The following is a 13,751-nucleotide window of genomic DNA, read 5'->3' on the forward strand; positions in this document are numbered from 1 at the left end:
CTCCCAGCACAGCCTTGGACCATTCCCATGTGTCCAATCACTGGAGATCAGGGAGAAGAGCTCAGCACCTCCCTCTCCACTCAACCGCCTTCTCTTCATAGAAGAGATCAAAGTCTTCAGCCAGTCCTCACAGGACATTCCTTCCAGCCCTTCCACCAGCTTTGTTGCCCTTCTCTGGTTGCATTCAAGGACCTACACACCCTTTTTAACCTGTGGAGCCCAGAACTGCACACAGTACTCAAGGTGAGGCCACATCAATACTGAATACAGCAGGATGATTTGCTCTTTTGTCTGGCTGGTGATGCTATGTCTGATGCACCCCAGGGTGAGGTCTGCTCTCTGGGCTGCCAGGGCACACTGCTGACTCACACTGAGCTGCTACCAACCAGCAACTCCAGATCCCTTTCTGCAGGATTGCTCTCCAGCCACTCCTCATTTACACTTGGGCTCAGCATTACTCCATCCCAGGTGCAGAATGCATTAGGACTTGTTAAATTTCATCCCATTAATCATTGCCCAATGCTCCAACCTATCTAGATCCCTCTGCAAGGCTTCCTTCCCTCAAGAGAGTCAACAGCACCTCCAGTTTGGGATCATCAGAAAACTTGCTAGTGGTACCTTCAAGTTCTGAATCCAGATCATTGATAAATAGATTGGACAGGACTGGCCCTGGAACTGAACCCTGAGGAATATCATTGATGACTGATCACCAGCCAGATATAGCCCCATTCACTGCAGCCTTTTGAGCTCTTCACTTCAGCCAGTTCTTCACCCAGTGCACCATGGACTCACAGCAGGATACTGTTAGTATCAAAATCCTTACTAACAGGCAAAAACCCTACACCCACTGCCTCCCCTTCATCCACTAGGTGGGTGAGACTATAATAGATGTATTTTAAATTAGTTACACAGGATTTTCCCTTTATGAACTCATAAGTTTCTGCTCATAATTTTTTCCAGAAACTCAAGTTAAATTAATGGCTCCTTAGTTCCCCGGGTCTTCACTCACACCCTTTTTGTAGATTGTAATAACATTGTCCAGCTTCCAGTCAGCAGGGATCTCCCCAGACACCCAACACCTTTGGAAGATGACCAAAGGGGTCTTGCCATACTATTTGCTAACTCCTTCAGAATTCTGGGATGGATCTCAATCAGGAGAGACTTCTGAACATTTAGCTGATACCTTCTATTTTTAGTGTCCACAAATGGGAAGTATTTTCTTTCTTTTCCTCTTTTTTCTATATAAAATCAGATATTAGATGTTTATCACAAAAAGTGCTACTGAATAGCTTTCATGATTCTGTCTGTATTTCAAAAGCTGCAAACAGCAAAAACAGACTTTTTTTGCAGTTCTATATTATATCAACTGGTCCCAAAATTATCCTACCATTTGAGCAAAATAAAAAAAAGTCCCGCAACTTTTCTAAACATGTCAGTAGAACACACATGTGCGAAAATAGTAATAAACGGTTCAAACATTCCTATAGTTTTCTGCATAATGAAAAATTTGGTCAGACAATTTATTTATTATCTGGTTATGATTCACGTAAGTTATGCAAGTAGTCCTTCAGCTCTAGTAAAAGAAAAATACAACACTATCTATACTGTCTTTGTTTGGTGCACTTTGCTTGATGCAAAACCATTTGAAGAAAATTGAAAACTGCTATTTTCTGGGGATTTTGTGGGCAGGGTAAATGATGTACTATTTTGCTCACTTGCTCAAGCTCGAATAGATCTGGCATGCTTTCAAAGTTCATCCCATTGTGAGTATCATAATGAGCTGTTCTACTTCGGTTCAAACTGCACTCAGTATTAATTTTACTAATTTAAACTTTCAGACATGAGATGTTGCAACAGGAAGGCTCAACAGTCATTTTCTATCTCATGCTCCGTCTCAGCCATTTGTTTTTGCTGGCCATGAACTCATTAAGAATTGAATTGGGAAAACAATTCTGATTGACTTCAATAATGATGATACAGCAGCAGTCACCTGTAAAATGTTGTCACCTGCACATAGTATTAAAATTTTAACCACTGCAGACTGTGTTTACTGGAGTGAAGCACATTGACATAACATTTGACATTCATGCCAAATGATGACAGTGAAAAAAGACAGAAAGACAAACAGATTGTATTTGATATCTTTTTGCATATCTGGCCAAATATAAAAACATTAGTCATTTATTTAATCTTTTGATTAACACAGAGGTGAGTAAAATTGCAATCATTCAACCTTTAATTTCTAATCTATTTTTTTGTACCTGGCTAGACAGGGACAGAAGGATCAGAGTATAACTGCAGTTATCTCTGTTCCTAACAGGTGCCAAGGCTTATAACATAACATAACTAACATCACATAATATAATATTTTTGACCTTAGATGTGCATTTTCCAGAGAGTAAAGAAGCAAATCCAAGAGGCACTCTCCATACTCCTCCTGTTACAGCTCAGCTTCCAGAGTGACTCAGAAGTCAGCAACTTTTCATTCAACAGCACTGCAATTCATACAATCTGCTGAACCCTTTAGGCCCAAATTAAGGACAATGCAGTCTACAGTACACTGTGTGGCAAACATTTTATTTTCTTCTCTTGGTGATGTACAGTACCCTGTTTAATTTCAATTTAAACTTGATTCCTCTATATGAGTCCTTAAAGATAATGAACAATTTAGCTGAAAAGGATTTTTTATCAGGTTAAGTTGTTTAAAAGCATCTGAGGCCCTGGCTGTCAGATTTTGGTCAGTGAATTTTAAATAAACCAGAGTGGCCTGGGGAATATTGTTTTATGTAGGTTAGAAAACTGAAAGTGCCTCGAAAGCCTGTCAAGGCTAAAAGTGAGGGAAATGTCATGTTCTTAAAGTGCAGTAGTTTCCATTGATTTTTTTATCTAAAAGGTGTTATTTGCATCTTCTATTTATGACTATTAAATGTCTTATTAGTATTGAAGACTAATGCAAACCGCAGTGTATGATTTACTTTTTCTGCTAATTAAATATATAATTTTTTGAAAGGAAGAAAGAAACACTATTAGCAGTTTTTACACCCTGAAGTGCTTTGAGATGGAGATAGAATAAATGAGTAGCAGGATTTTGCTTCTATAAAAAAAGTTACCAACAGATTGTTCAATTAATTTGCCACATATCTTGAAATCAGGTATCTTCAATATTTACTGGCTACAGCTAGAGAAAACATGACATCATTGAGTATGTCTGTACTCTGACCCTGAGAATGATCTGAAGGTTATATTGGTTATCGTACAGATATCAAACCTAGAAGCACAGACACATGGAGAAAATAGCTTTCTCATGCCCCAGTAAACAGTTTGGGATATTATTACTAATATGCTAAATGTCTTACAATGTTTCCAAGTCTCGCTCCACACAGGTTATTCTCAGCTTGCAGAAACTGTCTCAGTTAAGTCAGTGGGATGTAAGACAGGTAAATATGGGAGTAGTCCATATTGCCAATGTGCTCATTTTGTACAGTATAGAGCCAATTTTCTATGTTTTGGATTTGTGATCAGAACAGTGTTGATAACAATGGGATTTTTTAATTATTGTTGAGCAGTGTTTACACAGAGTCAAGGTCTTTTCTGCTCTTCATCCCAGCCTACCAGCAAGGAGGCTGGGAGTGCAAAGTGGATTGGGAGGGGCCACAGCCCAGACATGATGATCCCCATGGAGCAAAGGAATATCCCACATGACATGATGTTGTCTCAGCAATAAAAGCTGGAGAAAGAAAGAGCAAGGTAGATGAGAAAGTGGCATACAGAGTTTTGGCGTTTGTCTTCCCAAGTCACTGTTAGGCATGATGGATCCTTACTTCCCTAGAGATGGCTGATGATAAGAAGTGGTGAATTAATTGTTTGTTTTACTTTGCTTGTGAGTGCAGTTTTTGCTTGCCCTATTAAACTCTCTTTAACTCAACCCACAAGCTTCTCCACTCTTACCCTTCTGATTCTCTCCCCCGTCTCACTGCAGGGGAATGAGTAAGAGCCTGTATAGGGCTTAGTTGGCTGCTAGGGTTAGGTCACAACACCCAGGTACATTAAGAACTGCTTTTTAACTGAACATTTTCCAAGTATTTCTTGAGTTGGGTATACTAGCTGAACATTACAGGTGCATCTCAGTGAAAGATGAACGTTAGAAAATAAAAGAAGAAGGTGATGACTCAAGCAGAGGCAATTCATTGGAAATATTGAAAATAACTTACTAAATAAATAAATAAATTCTGAACAATCAAAGAAGCTGTCTTTACCCCTATATCTATTAGTTTCTTTCATTTGCCATATTTATATTTAATATTGATACGTATTCCATACATTGGTCTGTTGTCCAGCTTCATTCATTAACTGGTATGATCAGATTAATTGTATTAAGCAAGAAGGATGGAAAACATCTTTTTCTTTTTTATAGAAAAAGAAGGACAAAAATATCAGTTCCTAATAACTCTGATGCAAGTGGGTTTTTTTCAAAAAAAAAAGGAACAAATATTCACGCTATTTTAAGGATCTAAAATATAATTAGGAAATAAATAATTGTCCATAAATATTCCCCAGGTCCAAGTTATATCAAAGCAACTTAACTTTTCTGCCGTGACATGACTCTGGATCTCATGGGTAAGGTTGTGAATAGTGCAATAACTTCCAGGATATGGCTCAAGAAAGAAGAAATATGTCAGCCTTCAGGCTACTTTACATGTGTCAGAGACTAGATCTGCATCTCACCAGACTGTCTGATTGATGGGTAGAATAAATCATGTTGTCTGTTTCTGTGTGTGGAGGAGAAGGGCTAGGCTTAGGCCTGCATGGCTGAGAGCACATAAGCCATATGTCTGGGCTGTCAATAAGATCCACCTGGTGGCCTGCCCACACCGCACCCCTGGAGCCTCTAAGTGGCTGTGGTACCTCTCATTTTGGCTGGTCGGGACAGTGAGTGGCAGTAAGCCAAAGGTCCCGCCTAGGGGGTGTGGCCGAAGTCTATAAATGGACACACACTTGATCTCCATCCCCTCTTGGCCTCTGCCTTCTTAGTCTGTCAACATGTGACCTCCAGAGTGCAAAATATGTCTCTCTCCTCTCTTTCTCTCTTTATTCTTTCTTCTCTTAATCTCTCTTTCTTTATTCCTTAAAAAAGTGGGCAACTTAAACACCTATTTTCTGTATTTCACTTAACTTGTATGGAGGTTGTGTTTGCTGGGTGTAACAAAGGTTCCCTTACTATAGCAGTGCTTGCTAGTCTCAGTGATCTGTTGTAATGCTTTTGGAAAGTTGCATGTTATTTCTGTAAAACTCTTTTTGCCAAAATGCCTATTTTCTCACCAAATTAAAAGAAGTCTCTTAGAGAAAAAAGTGTAGTTTTTCTCCAGACATGAACTCAAGGTATCAAAGAATCAAAGACTTGCAAGGGCTCGTATGGGCGAAATCTCTTGAAGTCTAAAATTAAAGTGCACAACCGGTAAAAGCTTGGAGCTTCTAGGCCGGGCTGTAACAACATGGTTCAGTGGTCAAATATATCTTCAGTATTCTTAGGGACCTGTTAAATGGAGGCAAATCATAACTTTTCTCACTTCTTGCCTATTCAGCTTTTTTAGCTCTGTGAAGAAGAGTCCTGATGCAATGGTGATATGTTTGTCAATCCACTAAGGTAATGAATTTGTGTACCGTGCTTATTCTCACTCTTAATTTTAGTAAAGATTTAGTAAATCATTCTATGCCAGATGCAAGGCCATGCTGACTTATGCCTGCCTTATACAAGTCTAACATTTCTAATACCAAAGCAAAAACATAATTTGCATATTAAAAATTGCAGCTAGGATTGTTTAAAAAAGGAAAAGTTCTACAGCTACCTTAAAACTGCTAGAGAAAAACATGAAATTATTTCTTTCTTCTAAAAATTTCACTGATCCTTCATACCATTTTTTGTAAGTAAGACTTTTATTCAAGTGTGCATACATCTATAGACTTAATTCTTTACACTGCTTACTATTTGGTCTATACATTTTGACATGTGTAAGGAGAATCCTAAGAATTTCATGTGTGTATGTCTATCCCTAAAACATCCATGTGTACAGTAAAAGCAAATGCAGAAGTAACCAACAAAGCATAATGTCAGAGACTACAAGATGAAGACCCTTAGTACTCAAAAAACTATTTGCCCAGTACTTGAAATCTGAGTGAAGAATTTTTCCTTTTTGGTTTGCTGAAGTCATAAGCAATTGGAAACAGAAAACTATAAAGGAAATGAGGCCAAACTTGCATTTATTGTATTTGCATTACTAAAACACAGAAAAAGCTGGATACAATAAAATATACTAAATTATTCTTAGAAATGAATACAAATCACATCATTTTAAACAATAAACCAAATAAATAAATAAATAACAGAAACCTGACACCTTTCATTATGCTGTGAAATTCAGTGTGCTTTTTCTACTAACATAGTCACTTTTTCATTCAAAGTGATCCCACGCTCTACAAAGCCTTTTTAATAATTACTGCTGTTTCTCATCATAAATTCCCTCTAGAGTTACAGCTGCAGATTAAACTTAATATTCCCAGCTCTGTGGATGTCATTTGACTACTCCCCCTCCTTTTCCCAGCTCTTTCAAACTGTGTATTGATTTACCATGATTGCTGACTTGAAATGGTCACATGTACGGACTCCTTCGTGTAGCACTCACATAAATGCTATTTTCACTGTTCTTTGTAAAAACGTCTTTCAATCAGTTAATGTCCTCTGTTCCCAGGAAAAAAAACCCATTATTTCCTTTCTAAAGTGTGAAGCTTTATGATAACTCTGAGGATTTCGGTTTTCAAGACCTCTCCAGGACTCCTATGATATCTGCAGACAAAATTCTGTAATATTTAAAGACAGGAATTTCTAAAGACCCCATACACATTAGGTGTGAACTCCAAACCTGAATGAGTATTTATCTTTCTTTAGTATCTTTGAAAATACCAGCTCCAATTTAAAAAAAAATGCTAAAGTAAATTCCAGCATCTGACATGAAAATTATGAATTTGAAGCTTTTCCAAATCCATAAACATATAAAAGTACAAAATTTCCCCCCTGGACAGGACTGAATTTTCAAACTTTATGTCTTTCAACTTACCTAGCTGGGCCGTGTACAGCCAGCATGTAATATTATGATTGTTATTCACACAGGATTTTTTTTTAACATTTCTTAAAAAAAAGCAAACAGATTAATTACATGTGTTCTTTGTTTAGGGAACAATTATAATGCTGGATTTGAAATGGTTCCCATTTTCCAAACAACTATACTATAATAAATATTCAGAAAGCATAATAAAGTCTTTTCAGTAGAATAAAAATGTGGACAGTACTTTTGCTTCTAAATACATGCATTGTATTACAAGGTCTGTAAATAATTTTTTCACATGCTGTTTACACCTACTGTCCTCTTGCCATAAATCCATCTCTAACTTGTATCACATGTTTTCAAATCTAATATTCTAAGTAAAATGTTTTCGTCCCTCTAAGGGATTTCTGAAATACATTTACATCTACAGAAAGCACAGCATACTTACTGTTATAATACAAAGACTTCGCTCATTAAAAAAAAAAAAGAAAATGTTTGAAAACTATGTGGAAATCAGCATGTGTTATCAGAAGATCCTGATTCAAAAAGTCTTTAGACAAAGGCAACTGGACAATAGACAAAGGACAAGGACAATAACTACTTAACTCTCCCAGTCCGGTGTATATCACTTTAGAGACTTCTTCCTGGCACCTTGGAGAAAAAAATATGGGAAAATTCCCATACTGCACTAGAGATCTCACTTCAGGGGGTTGGTACTCATCTGTCATTTCCCTACTCCTACCAGTGTCTTTATGGACTAGGCTACTGGACAAGTTATGAACATTAATCTTTTAATACTTTGAACGCTGTTAAAATTTGTGAATTTTGAAAACCCTAGAAATGAGGAGCAGTCACAGACCCTGAACTGATGACACAGCTACTTTCATAAAGTAGTACATCATCCAGTTCCACTGTTTTCATTTTCTGCTTCACCCTTCTAACTTTGTTGTTCGACATTAGGTACCTCTGACAATTCTTAAAGTTATTGCAGTCATCCACACACCATTTTTTATTATTATATATTTCCTCTCTTTTTAGCAGCTTTCTGAGACTATTCATCATCATGGCTAGGCTTCACGAGTGAGGATTTGGGAAGGGCTCTACCCACGTTTGTTACAAGCATGTTGGTGGCTAAAAAGGCCAATAGGGGACAGGCACATCCAGTTGCAAAAGGCACAGCAGAAAGACTCCTTAGGTGGTATATTCTGCAAGACACGATTCTTTCTGCATTGTCTTTTCTCCTCAAGAGTGATCCTGCGTGCTTTCTCAAAAGTATCAGCAATGTTATAGATGGTGTGTCTCCAGGCCTCCAGACTGGAGGCCAGAGTAGACCAGTTATGTTGATCAATATGGCCCAGGCTGAGATGTTGTTTTAGGGAGCCCTTGTATCTTCTCTTCGGGGCTCCTCTCGTGCGGCAGCCGGTGGCAAGTTCACCATAAAGCAAGACCTTAGGGAGGCGGTGGTCCTTCATCCTGGACACGTGCCCTGCCCATCGCAGCTGTGTTCTCAACAACATGGCCTCAATAGTTGTGACTGCTCCTTGTTCTAGAACAGACGTGTTAGTCACATAATCTGACCAGTGGGTGTTTAGGATTGTATGGAGGCAGCATTGATGGAAGCATTCTAGGAGTCGCAGGTGGTGGCGGTAGATGACGATGATCACTGTACTGGGGTTACATGTCAAGATGCTGGTGGCAGCAGGGAGGGCTGCAGGGTCTGCACCACGCTGGACAGTGCAGGTTCCAGCGGCTCCAGTGGCCCCAGCTCAGGGCATGGCTGAGCCCTTCAGCCATGGGTGGGCGGGCGAGTTAGAGCCCTAGGGAAAGTCTAGGCAAGGGAGGGCAAAATGCTGCCTGGTAGCCAGGGCTGAGGGAGGGGAACCGGGTGAGAAACAGCCCTGCGAGTCCTGAGAACAGAGTGGGAGGAGGGTGGGAGGGACTCTTGGAGTTGGAGTGGAGATTCCTCTGCAGCCTTGGCAGAAATTCTCACTTGCTTCTGTGTGTCTCTAGCCTTCCTTTCCTGTACCATTCTCCTTTTCCTGAGAACAATGACCAAGCCTTCTCCAGGCTCCTTCTTTCCTGTGCACCTAGTACCCATGACAGGCAGCTTCCATGAAAACATCCCAATTTTCACATTCCTCAGTCCAATCTTATCAGGCTCAGGTAAGTCAACGCCTTTATTTTTTCAACAGTTAAGCAAGTTTGTGACATGAGAAGAGATAAAGAAGTGTTCATTGTTAGTTAAAAAGACATTTGTGGGATTATATAAGTGAAAATGCTTTTGTTTTCACCGTCGAAGAAATTTCTTTAATCTTCAGGAAAGATGTTCACTTTCTGGGAGTTTCTTTGCAACTGCAGGTATTTTTAGTCTCTTTGCTGGCATTTACTTCTTCCTGCACTTCTTTTATTTTAAATTTCTTCACTGGATGACTGCTTTTTAAATACTCCAAACCTCTGCAGAGAACAGAATGCTGCAACTATTTTTCGAATTATGTATTGCACCATTCCTCCAAGAACAAGGTGAAATTTTGCTCACCTCGAGGCAGTAACTTACTCAAGTGCTGAAATGTATCTGTACACTTTATGCATTATTGTAGTAACTGGAGTCAGCTGAGTCTCAAGGGTCTTTAGAATAGAATCTAAATAATCTAAAACTAGAATTTAAAATTATTTTTTAGATTTGAATCTAAACTAAAGATTTTAGATAGGTCATTTTGATGCGACTAATTTCTCCTGATAGTCTGAGAGGGGCTCAAGTGTATTATGCTGCAAGGGGCGATTTTCTTCATTCATTCCTTTTCTCTGTTTTTTTCCTGTACATCTGTCAGGAGAAATGAGAGGGAGCAAGATTTTAACTTTCTGGGTCATGATCTATCTGAACATTAAAGAAAGATCATTGTTTTCAGTGACGGCGGCTTCCTCATATAGCCCACTTTAGTCCTTTTACATGGTGTAAAAGTTTGTTCAGATTTCACAAGTACAAACATAGCAAACTACTAAGTTATGTGTAGTCACTCAAAAGAGAAAAAGTATTTTTATTCTTTTGAACACATGAGTTATACAGACGCTGTACATAGACATCTATTTTGAACTAGACTTTAAAACAACACCTTAAATAAGCTGTCAGCAAGCAGTTAATACTTTATTTGTCTGTTTTCACAAAAAAACATAACAAATTACAGTAGAAAAAGAAGTCATTCAAGCCATATACAAAAAATACTGCTCCACAGACACCACAAATGCAGTTTAAGTAAAATGTCATACCCAGAGCTAAAACAAACATTCTATTTTCAATTATTTTGATGGCTTGGTTATTGATTCCTGAGTGTGTGTGTGTGTGTGTGTGTGTGCAGACAAACTTATACATACATAAAAGGAACATTTTGCTATAAAATGACCTGTCCTTATGGTACACAAACATCCATAAGTAGAATTCCCATATGAAAAAATGAACTGGTTTAAAGATTGTATCTCATGTCTTTTTTTATTTATTTAAAGAAATCCCACAAAACAAAAGACTATTCCAACCTACTTGGATGAAAACTGACATTCTGTTAGCCTAATCAAATACACAGTTACAAAATAATTTCTGTAATAAACTTAATAATACTAAATTAATAAATTTAATAATTTAAAATTGAAATTGTAAACATGTGGTGTATGGTAAATTTGGGGGCTTTTAGATAATCAGCTAATGTTTTTAGCTCTAAGTATTGTACATTTTCCCAGTGGTGACATACTAATTAAGATGAAATGACACAATATGCTGCTAGGGATTAAATAAAAGAGTCAAATTGTTCTTGACACAATACTGGTAGATACAATGAAGAAGCACATTATGTGATATTATTGATACATACTGGTATTGGTACATATTCTTCTTCTGATTGGTTTAACAGTGCATCAAGACATCTTACTGACTGCAGGCTCATAAATCCATTTCAGGGCCAAAAATATGTTTGAGTTTAAGATGCATTAGTTTTAAGTCAGAAAGATAGAGCAGATGTAAAACTGGAATAAACTTTTCTGTAAGACCAAAAATTATCATGTATATTTTTTAAAGTTATTAGTGGTATAGGTAATTTGTTGTAGAAGAATTTTATGCTGGATATATTTATACATCACAGCAGGAAAAAAAAAAAAGCAATAGAGTCGGCCCACATATATACATTCTAATAGATTCAAAATGTAAAAATATGAATCTCTCAAAAGTTATTGCAACCTCCTCCACATAGTCAGGAACAATATTTATTTTGGTCCTAAGGGGGCATAGTTTTATATCAAATAATGCTGCAAGACATTATTATTCTTACTAATGCAATTTGGAACATCTGATATAAATCATCTCAGTTTCCCTGGTGTATAAATGCAAAACATTTAATTCCTCTGAGTATTAAATGAAAATGCATACCTTCTGTTTGGAGATGAACAGATCATATTCACGAAAAAGTGAAGAGAGACTTAGATTTTCATGTTCCATGGAGAAAAAAAATGTTTTATTTTTCCTTTTTGTGAATTTATAAAAAGTTTTGTAGAACTCCTTTTATCACCTGCATGTTAATAGCTGGAAGCATGTGTGAAAATTCACCCTTTTTTGCTGAGTTACTCGAAATTTGAGACAAACACTGTTAAGAAACTGAATCCCACTGGAATGATTCAAGATGTTGTCCTGTTGTATTTTATTTTTCCACAGTGCCACCAGCTCCCCTCTAATTATTTTCACTATTGGGTTCATGTTCCTGATTTCTAAGTAGCTGTTATCTGGGATCTTTTGTGGTAACCACGGCTGGATTGGTACAGAGACACAGTGTTGGATGAAGATGCCTTACCCGCTGGGTATAGTAATGTACTAAAGTAGCAAAGTGTCACTTGAACATCAGCAGTGAAAAAAAAGACCAGAAATTTGGTCTGTCCTGAGTAAATCAGTCATCCTGTAACTAACTGCCAAATCCAGTGTCTCCTGAGTAAATAGAAAATGTGAAGACAGTGATTTGGTAAGTATCCTGTGAAGATAAATCCCATCCATTATCTGTTTTCTATGGTAATTATACAACAATGGGGTCAGTGAATTTTTTCTCCTAGTCAAAACATTTAAAAATATGGTGGGCTTGCCTTAACATAACCAAAGGCCTTTTCCAGCTTAAGCTGCCCTTGTGAATGCAGTTACAGAGTCATAGAATTTTCATTGAACAAATTGATCTGAATATAAAATACTCTAACATCACTGCAAAAACTCAGGACACATCTTTTATAGAAAGACATACTGTTTCTTTTTTCTTTTTTTTAATTTTTTTGAGTAAGCTAAATGTATTCTGGGTTTTTCTTACAGAAATAATTAACAGTTCAATGAACAAGCCAAGTGGGGTTTTATACTAAAAATCTAAGTTTAATCTTAGAAGTTCAGAGAAAACATATCCTTATAGAAAATGCAAAACAGGCAGAGGACTTTCAAGCCCAGGAGCCTTTTCTGAGCTTTAAGGTATTTAATAGCGGCTCTTGTTTCCTTAGTGGGTACTGGGAAATCTAACTCTTTGCTTTTCTCATGGTCTAGTGCCAATTTATGGAATACCTCTGGGTGAATTCCATTTCAGATTATTTTAAAATGAAAACCTCTTTTTAAGCATTATTGTCTTTTTTTTCTTAAAAAACCTTGTTCTCTCTTTCCTTTCAGAATTCATTATGGTCATATCATTATTATTTTTCTTGACATTTGAATAGTTCCTAACTAATAGGTTTCTGGATATATATATATCCTTTTCAATAATCTGTTACATTTAAAGAAAAATAAACTCATTGTCCTCATTTATATTCAGAATTTTTATGCATATTTGGGGGAAGAACTCTTTGCTTGTGTCGTATTGATACTTGAACTGCTTGTGCAGCTCAGCAAATGTCAGCCAAGGATTGAGAGCATACAGCCTAACTTTTGCTGATATGAAAAGGGACTCTGACATGGTTAATTGACCTGCATTTTTAACCAATGGACAAACTGCAAAAGTTTCTGATGGAAAAGTAAAGAAACAGCCAACTGTTCTGATGGCTTCTAGATTCTAAAGAAATATATACATTTATGTATATTAGTATATGTTGAAGCAGACTACCACTGACAGATAGTCTTGATATTAATGGATTTAAATATGACTAAAATTATATTTCGTTATACCAAAGTAAGAGTTGTTCATTATGAGGTGAAATTCTGTAGTGCTCTGTTGGTTCCTTAGAGATACTTAAAGACCATAATTGAGGGCATTTGTCATGATCGTATCTTCCTGGGCATTCTTGGCTTTCATCGCCACTTCTGATGCTTCTTAATAGTGAGTATAGTGATTTGTGATCTATTTAAAATCTGGCTTTGTGGTGGAAGTTGAGATTCTCCATTTTTACACAACCTTGACATTAGGTGATAGTTGTTATTAAGTTTAGTTGTGGGTTTGAATATAAAATGTTACTTTGTGGATGGTTGGTCTTTGCTAGTAGGTCAGCCAGGTATGTTTAGACGCTTGTACAACTTCCAATGAATAAGATATCTGTTCATGCATAAGCATACTTGTGTTGGCCTTTCACCCTCTACACATTTATAGCAAATAATGAAGTAACTGCAACCGCAATATATAGCTGCCTGTAAAGATGCAATTAACATTTTCTTTATAA

Source organism: Manacus vitellinus, unplaced genomic scaffold (genome assembly GCF_001715985.3).
Source record: "Manacus vitellinus isolate BGI_N305 unplaced genomic scaffold, ASM171598v3 scaffold_33_pilon, whole genome shotgun sequence".
Lineage (NCBI taxonomy): Eukaryota > Metazoa > Chordata > Aves > Passeriformes > Pipridae > Manacus > Manacus vitellinus.